This window comes from Haliaeetus albicilla, unplaced genomic scaffold (genome assembly GCF_947461875.1).
Source record: "Haliaeetus albicilla unplaced genomic scaffold, bHalAlb1.1 scaffold_121, whole genome shotgun sequence".
In the NCBI taxonomy this organism is placed as follows: domain Eukaryota; kingdom Metazoa; phylum Chordata; class Aves; order Accipitriformes; family Accipitridae; genus Haliaeetus; species Haliaeetus albicilla.
This window is the reverse complement of record NW_027212471.1, coordinates 25291-33630: the sequence shown is the minus strand read 5'-3', so window position 1 is coordinate 33630 and position 8340 is coordinate 25291.

Below are 8340 nucleotides of genomic sequence, written 5' to 3'. Positions count from 1 at the left end.
GACGGAGACTCCGCAAACTCCCTGGGCAACCTGTGCTAGTGTTTGACCACCTGGACAGGAAAAAGTTGTTTTCTCATGTGCAGCTGGAGCATATCATGTGTTTTAATTTGTGCCTGTTGCCGCTGGTGCTCTCAGTGGGCACTCTTGAGGAGAGCCTGGCTCCCTCATCTTCATTCCCTCCCAGCAGGGATAGATAGATAGATAGATAGATAAGACACGCACCCCCCCTCCCCAGGCTTTCTCTTCTCCCCACTGAAGTGTGCCAGCTTAAAAGCAACCAGGGAGAAGGCGGCTTCCTTGAGGCTCCTTGTTTTGCAGGTGACCTGGAGACGTGAGGTTCCCCTGCCAAGCTGGCCCAGGGAAGAGAGGCGGAGGGCTGGAGGGCACAGCTGGACTCCTGCTCCTGCAACAGCAGGGACTCGCTGGCCAGAAATGGCCCCGAGGACCCCGGCAAGGGGCTGTGCTCAGTGCTGCAGAGGAAGGCGAACCCCCCCGGGACCTGTGCCAATCTGCCCGGGGGAAAAAACTCCTTCCTGAGCCCAGCCCTGGTGGCCCGAGCAGGGTCCGGGGAGCTCCTGCGGGGGAGCGCGTTTGGGGTCGGCAGCCAGGGACCTAGAGAGTGGTTTTATGAGTGTGAGTGAATTTGCTTTTGCAATGAGATGTGTACGGGCATTGCCAGGGCCTGGCTTTACTCTGGAAGCGACTGTTGTTAGCTGCTGCAGAATTGAAGAGACTGTGCTATGAACACCATGCCAATTAGGCTGCCCCCAGACCTGAAGCTGCATTAAATCTCGTGCCACACTAGTCTCCTTTTTCATTTGAAGAAGTAGGCTGATTCTTTGAAACTCTGTTGCATGACTTTATTTTGGGATGAATTGAAATGCAGTTGTTTCTTTAGCTTTGCTTATTAGCATTCTGCTGGAATAGTGTCAGATCCAGGAGGATTAACTTTCCTCCTTGTTTTGTTCTCTGTGTTGATTTTGGAGAGGAAGGTGTGTTGTCTGTCTTGTGGTGTTGTGTGGTGTTCAGAAGATGCTTGAAACGTTGCTCTTGTCTGTGACCAAGCTCTTTCCCTCAGCGTAATCCCTTTGGACAGCACTGCCAGTAGCGTGCGTACGTTTCTGAGCAGCCTGCAGGTGTTTGATCTCCTGATGGTAGAGAGAGCACTGCGTTTGTTTGAGTTTGGCAGCTTGTCATTGCCCCTTGCTTTCTTCCATTCTTTCCAACCTCTTCTCTTCATTGCTGCTTCAGTGTCCCTTCCTGAATCGTACTTTTGTGTCCCTGCTGATTCATGAAGACTTCATGACCATAGCGTAAGTCTTGGGTGGGTGATACCTGTCGTCCTGCTGTGGCGCGCTGTGCAACTCCTTTCATTAACTTGTTCCATATTAAGCAAGGAGAGGGCCTTTCTGAAGAGGAAGGAAAGTTCTCATCTCTGACCGAGTTCTGGCTGGGGCCCCTGAATGTGGAGGATATGAGAATGGCTGCCTGCCAGACCATATACCAGAGAATACTTGCGTGCCGTAATTCCTTACACTCCACCGTATTTCCTTATTTCCAAGTGACACTTGTGCGACATTTGTTTACTTCTTAATGGGTTCAGCTTTTCTTTGAGACCTTCTCTCTCCCTGTGCATTTTATTGTTGGCCAATACCTAGCAGCGAACAACTTTTGAGAAGCTGGCTTACAAAAGATGTAGTTAATAGGTGGGAACACAGTTTGATGCAGGCAGTACATAACTCCCAGCATCACAGGGCCTAGCTCCAATGCTGTGAAGGCCCGTTCCTCTGCAGGTTTGCACTGTGGAGGGGATTAAGAGACACGTCCTGCCGGTTCCTTCTTTTAGTCCCTTGAGCAGAATGGCATTGCGATAGGCTGGAAGAGAGAGGTGCTGGTTTGAGGGCACCTTGTCAAAAACCCCGGTCCTAAAGGTTAGTGAGGATCGACTGAAAAGATCTGATCTCTCATCCTTTGTATCCTCAGACGCACAAAATACAAATGGGCAGAAAATTGAAAAGGAGCAGTCCTTGTGTAAGAATGGATGCTTTTTAAGAACAATACATTGGGAATTCATCTGCCTGCAAAGTATTTTCTCAGTGCAATGGGAATGATGTTTTGTTGTTGTTTAAACTCTTACAAGGAATGTAGCTGTGTTGCTTTTTGGTTGGGGTGGGACTAACTCTCTCTGTTTCACAGCGGTCTGGATCTTGACACCACTGAAAGTGCTGTCAAGGAGTTGGAGATGGAGCAGGTCCATGGGACCTTAGCTGAATGTTAGGCTGAGCAAATCTTTTGTTTGTTATGGGACGGAGGACGTTTTGTCAAATGCAGCATTTCAAGCGTGAGTAATGGGGAACTTCTCTGGAGAGTACGAGGGTGAAAAAAATGACGTAAATGAAAAATGTCATCAACAGGCAGCATTAGCGTAAGCGAGTAATGCTTTTATCAGAACTACTTTAAAGAAGCTACTGACTGTTGAAATTGGACAAATGAAAACTCCTATTTGTGGAGCTAGTTGCACTCCGTGCCTTGCTGGTTCCTGTTGAGATTCGTTCTGCAGTAGCACTTTCCCGTGGTTTCGCTCTCGGCCCCAGACCTGACCACTGCTTTGAACTTCTCAGGCTGGACTAGCTGTCAGACCCTTCTAGTTTCTCAGGAGCTGTGGCAGTACTGGTGAGCTAGCTTGATAGCAGCTAATCTAACGCTCAATTGCATGTGCTTTCCTCGTAGCTGTGGAAGCCAGGGGACGTTCTTTTAATGACGCCATTACTTTGTGGCCAAGCTTGGTGACAGCTGATGAGTTCTGTTGTTGTCATCTTCTTCCTGAGACAGAAGAAAGCCCCTGCCATTCCCGAGGAAATGAGACCAATATACTGCCTGCTTAAAAATGTTCCTGTTACTTAAGTTTAAACAAATCTTCAGAGTACAGTAGTAGCATTGTAAATATTATTGAAGAAAATGTGCTGGTTTTAACTGATACAGAAAATTATTGGGGGTTTTTTTTTTTTCTTTTTCACTTTTGAAAATACTGAAAGGTATTACTAGAAAAAGTTTCCCATTTATAAAGCAGGAGTTTGTTGGGGCTGAATTACAGTTGCTTTGTAACTGAATTGGGTCAATATTCAGAAAAAGGGGTATATGTTTATTTTTGAAACAGGTCAATACTGCACGTGTTGTGCTGGCAAGGAGGAGGCTTCTTAAATGTAGAACTTCTTAAATTTAAAAGCACATCTCCACTCTCCATAGTAATGCTTCCATGTTAATTCAGGGTTAAGATATTCATTCACTTCAATTTCTGTGAATCTGTTAGGGCAGCGTGCTCTAAGGTGATGGGAGGGAGCGGGGGGAAGAAAGGGAGGAGGAAAAGCAAAATATCTGGAACCTGCTCTTCCATGACTCCTGCAAACTGTAATGTTGTTTTTTTCCCAAGCCTGAAAACTGTACTTGACAGTGGAATTGTGGCTATCTTGTTAATATTCTTCCTTCCTTTCTTGTTTTGGCCTCTCCAGGAAGCGATTTGAGTAATCCTTGGAAATCTTGATGATTTACATCTGTTTTCTACAGATGACTTCACTATCTTTCTGTGTACCCTTTCTTTCCTACTTGTAAAAGAAAAGATCCAATGACTTGTATCTGTTGGGCATTGCTTAATTCGACATTCCTGCCTAGTAGTGCGCAGATCTTCAGCTGGAGTACGACTCCTTTGAGCTTTGCAGTTTTACACTAGCTGAAGATCCTCCTCAGTTGTTGCCTTCACCAGAGAACTGATGTATGTAAAAAGAATGTTTTGCAGTGTTTTTGGACGGACACCCCTGTGTTCCAAATCTGATTTAGCCAGAGAAAACGAACGTGTATATATAAAGTGCCAGGAAGCCCACGTAATGCGATTGCAAGGAAAGCTAGTGCATTGTTTCAAAAGGTTAATAAAACGTAAAGCGCTCCTTACAGGCGCAGCAGCGTTGGCCCACTAGTAGAGAAGACCGCAGTAGTTTTCTTGTAAGGTACGTAAGGATTAAATATTGTAGTTGCTGTAGTGTAAAGGGTTAAGAGGAAGTTACTCTCCTGAGGCTGTTGTTGCAGAGAAAAGTAAGTTAGTTGAAGGAGAAGCCTCTTCAGTCCTAAGGTGTGTCAGTTTGTGAATCGGATCAGGCCCTTTGGCATCATCACCTCCCGTGATTCCGAGTGCCCAGGAGTAATGAACACCCACGTGTTTCCGCCTCCAAGGCATTCCCTTCCAGTCTCAGCAGGCTGCGTTATTGCCACCCCTGGTCCTAGCAGGCAAGAACGAGATCATCCTCTTTCTCTGTCAGAAGCTGGTATGTTACTGCCAGGAAGAGAAAGTAGCCCAGAGCATCGTCAGACAGGAGGCACCCAAACAAACGAAGCCTCCTTGTTGGTTTGCTTCGCTAAAGCGCAGCCAGTTTTGCCCGCGTGCTTGAGGAGGGTTTGATTCACAAGCTTGTATTTCTAGAACTGGGAAGTCCATCCACCAGCTCAGCCAGCACCGGACCCTGTGGAGAACTGCAAGCTCAGAGGCCTGGCGTGATGAGTTGTCCTGCAATGTGTGTGTCGGGCTCCTCGCTGTAGCATACCTCTTAGTTAATTACCAGCTGTGGGAGTCCTTGAAGCCAAACTCAAACGAACAATTTCATCCCTTAAAGGAACTGATTGTGTCAGCGTTTCATCTAGGCAAATGTTGGGCTCCATCTCTGGTCCTCAGGATGTTAGTTTCTGCTAGCAAATGGAGTAAAAGTATTCGTGTTACCTGTTTCTTCCTGAGATCAGAGGCATGTAAGGAGACTGCTGCCTGGCGTCGCCCGTTCTTGCACGCATGAGCTCCTAGGTGTGCGAAGTGCACCCCCAGGAAGGAACGTCTGTAACTGTGGCGTTTGTCATGTCAATTATCTTTTGTCCTCCCATTTTGAACTGTGAAGTGAATGTAATGACGCTACTCCTGTGAATCCTAGTCCTTTTCAGTTTTAAAAATAATTTTTAAAAGAATTACTTTTTAGTTAGGAAAGCCGATGAGGTTTTATTCACAGGGTTGGGAGAGCCTGGCATGTTGTTTCTTGCGGGAAGATGTCAGGACTGAAGCCAGATACAGTTAAGGAAACACAGTGCTACTAATACAAGCAACTGATGGGAGAGTGTCACCTGGATGAGTGTTTCTTGTAATGTGTTACTAGTGTTTTGTCACCAAGTTCATACTGACAGATTGTAGGTGCTCCCTTCTGCATATACGTTCAGTGTGGTATGACTTTTGAAGCTTTACAAGAGGACTCCTGCTCCTTTGAAATGTTAGTGCTATGTTCTTAAGTCTTATCGTTGTTCTCAGATGTGAGTAAATGGGAGAGAGTATCAAAGGTGAGATTCAAACATGAGAATGTCCACCTTGTGCCTTATCCCTACATTTGCACGATGTATCTAGAACTCGGCTCTATTTCAGCACGACGTATCTTGTGGTAAGTCACTATGGTTATGTTTGGATAACGTCTGGAAACATCTACGACCTATGTCTTGCTTTTCCCTTTCCCTTCCTCCACTGTGTCTTTGAATTAGAGGGAGCAAAACTGCGTGCGGTATGGCTGTACCATGGATTTGAAATAGAGCATTGCAACGTGTTCTCTTTTGTCCTGTATTGCTTTTTGAAAATGTCTGGAATTTCTCTTTGCCTTTTCACCCACTGCTGACTCTTCAGCTAGTATTTTTATGAAGCAATGCCCAGTGGCTCCCAGCCTTCGTTCCTGAATGTCAGTAGCTAGGCTGGAGCCAGTACATATGTATGGAACACATGTTTTTCTTCCTTGTGCTTGACTACATTTGTTGACGTTGAATTTCACACTCTTTGTTTCTATTTTCCTAAAGAAAGAATGCATTTGTTTTTCTGAATAGTGATAGTAATAATGGTAATAATGTCTTTTGTATAATTAGCAAATGTTGTCACCTCCCTAGTGTCTCATTTTCCAGGTTTTCTATGAATTCCCTGAAGAGCCCCAGGCCCCAGCTGAGACCTCTGTGGGACTCTGCATTTAACCTCCTCTGTTGTGAAAGCAGTGTTTTTTCTTACTATTTCCTGTTCTGATTATTGGTCCCTGGGAGAAGCTGCTGCTGGTCTGTCTTGTGAGGGCTTAGTAGATATTCTGGTCTCCTTTATCAAATGGACAAGTAGTCCAAAGCAATTGTCCCCATCCCACTGGCATGTGTTATTCACAGCCAGGAATTCTGAAAGAGCTGTATTTGCAGTTCTTCAGTTTCAAGATATCATATGGAAGTCCAGCATTGTTTCTAAGTCATTTATCTTGTTCTCCGGAAGTGCAGTGCAATGCAAAAACGTACTATAAAGTTGGTTAAAGGATGTCCAGTCACCAAATATTCACCAGATTTTATAATACCTCTGTTACAGGTAAAGAAGTAAACAAGGGCAGTGATGAGCTTGTAAGTTGCATGTGTGGTTCTGTTTTGTGTGTTGTTTTTTTTTTTTAAAAAGTGATATTCCAAGTAGTCTGGAGAAGCAGAATATATATCTAGGCAATGCTGTAGTTGTCCTGTTTCTGGGTGTCAGTCAGGCAGTGTAAGGTGGGAGTGAATTCTCACCTAGAACCATCCAAGTTGAGGGAAACCTTCCTGTCAATTCCAGCGGACTTTGAATGAAGTCCTGCCTGAGGACGCGAGAGCCGTGCTGGCTTCAGTTAAATGTGTTTTCGGCAAGTCTGAGCTGAGCTGTCAAATGGTTTCTTCACTGTGAGAGTCTGTATGAGGTCAATATTGCTGAATAATTAAGTAGTTTCCTAAGTGCTGTATGTGTCGAAAACAACCAAGTTAAGCTTCTTTGGAAAGTAGTTGTTTAGTGAGATCTCAGGGTGGGTTTGTTTTCAATACAGGTAAGTGTCTGAAGACGGAGTGAATTAGTGAAGGTGTCCTGTCCAAATTCCCCCAGAGGAAATCCTGCTCTCTCTGCTAGCATTACGTTCCTGCTAATTATGTTCCTAGGCCCTCCTCTAAAAATGGAGCAAGTAGGATGTCCTGGGAAGCAGTAGTTCTTGTTTAAAACTGTTGAGCATAATTCTCTGGATGGCCTCTCGTGCTTACCTTCTGTTTGAATAAGGCAGCTTACCTTTTATTCCTGACTCATTTTTTGGTTTTTGTTGTATAAGCCTGGACAATGTTGCGAAACACGGATGTATATTAAGTCTGACTCTTGTTCTAAAATAGAAAAGTCAAAATCAAATTTTATCAATACCAAGTTTGCAATGTTTTGAAGGTCAAGAGAAGAAAAGAAGTGTCAGAAAGTGCTGCAGTGGAAGAAACGGTGAAGAGGAGAAGAGTGGAAGTCGGAGCGGAGGCCTCATGCCCACAGTCGGGTATGGGCAGGTCAGTTGACTACAAAATAGTCTTCCGGGGCACATATCAATGTTTTTGATGTCTCTTGTACCTTCCTCATATTTCATTCCTGTGTAACCCTTTGGCCCATTTGTCTTCTTCCTTCTCTTCCATAGGTGACAGAATCTAAGCAGCATTGCCCACGTTTGGGGAAAAGTTCTCCAGTGCTTTCAGGTTCCCATGCCGTTAACTAGAGCTCTTCCTGTCTAACTCCTCTGTGTTAACGTTACCTGCAGAATCACAGCGGGATGAGAACTGGGCAGCTCCACAAAGCGGTGCACTGGCTTGCACACCTGAGGCAGGGATGACAAGGGAGGAACTGGGAACAGTTTTCTAGCTGCCTCCCAGCCTGTTCCTCTGAGTCGGCTGATGACTGCTGCCTCTGGGCTTGAGGCAGAGATGTCTGTCTGTGGCTTTCACAGAACCACTGAGGTTCTCGGGACCTTTGATATCAATCATCGAGTCCAAGCCCTCCTGCTCAAGCAGGGTCACCCAGAGCAGGTTGCCCAGGACGTGTCCCCTCAGGTTTTGAGTGGGCTACAAGGGTGGAGACGCCACAACTTCTGTAGGCAAGCGGTTGCAGTGCTCGACCACAGTTGCTGTCAGAAAGTTTTTTCTTGTGTTCAGCTTTAATTTCGTGTTTTGCGGTTTGTGCCCTTTGCCTCTTGTCCCGCCAGAAGGCGCTGCTGAGGAGAGCCCGGCTCCCTCTTCTTCATTCCCTCCCATCAGGTGTACATTGATAAGAGCCCCCGAGCCTTCTCCAGGCTGAACAGTGCCAGCTCTCCCAGCCTCTCCGCATACGAAGAGCGCTCCAGTCCCTTCATCCTCTTTGTGGCCCTTTGCTGGGCTCACCCCAGTGAGTCCCAGTCTTGTCCTGGGGAGCCTAGTCTGGACGGAGCACACAGACTGGCCTCAGCAGCCCTGAGCAGAGGGGAAATGCTCCCCCCAGGCCTTGCTTTC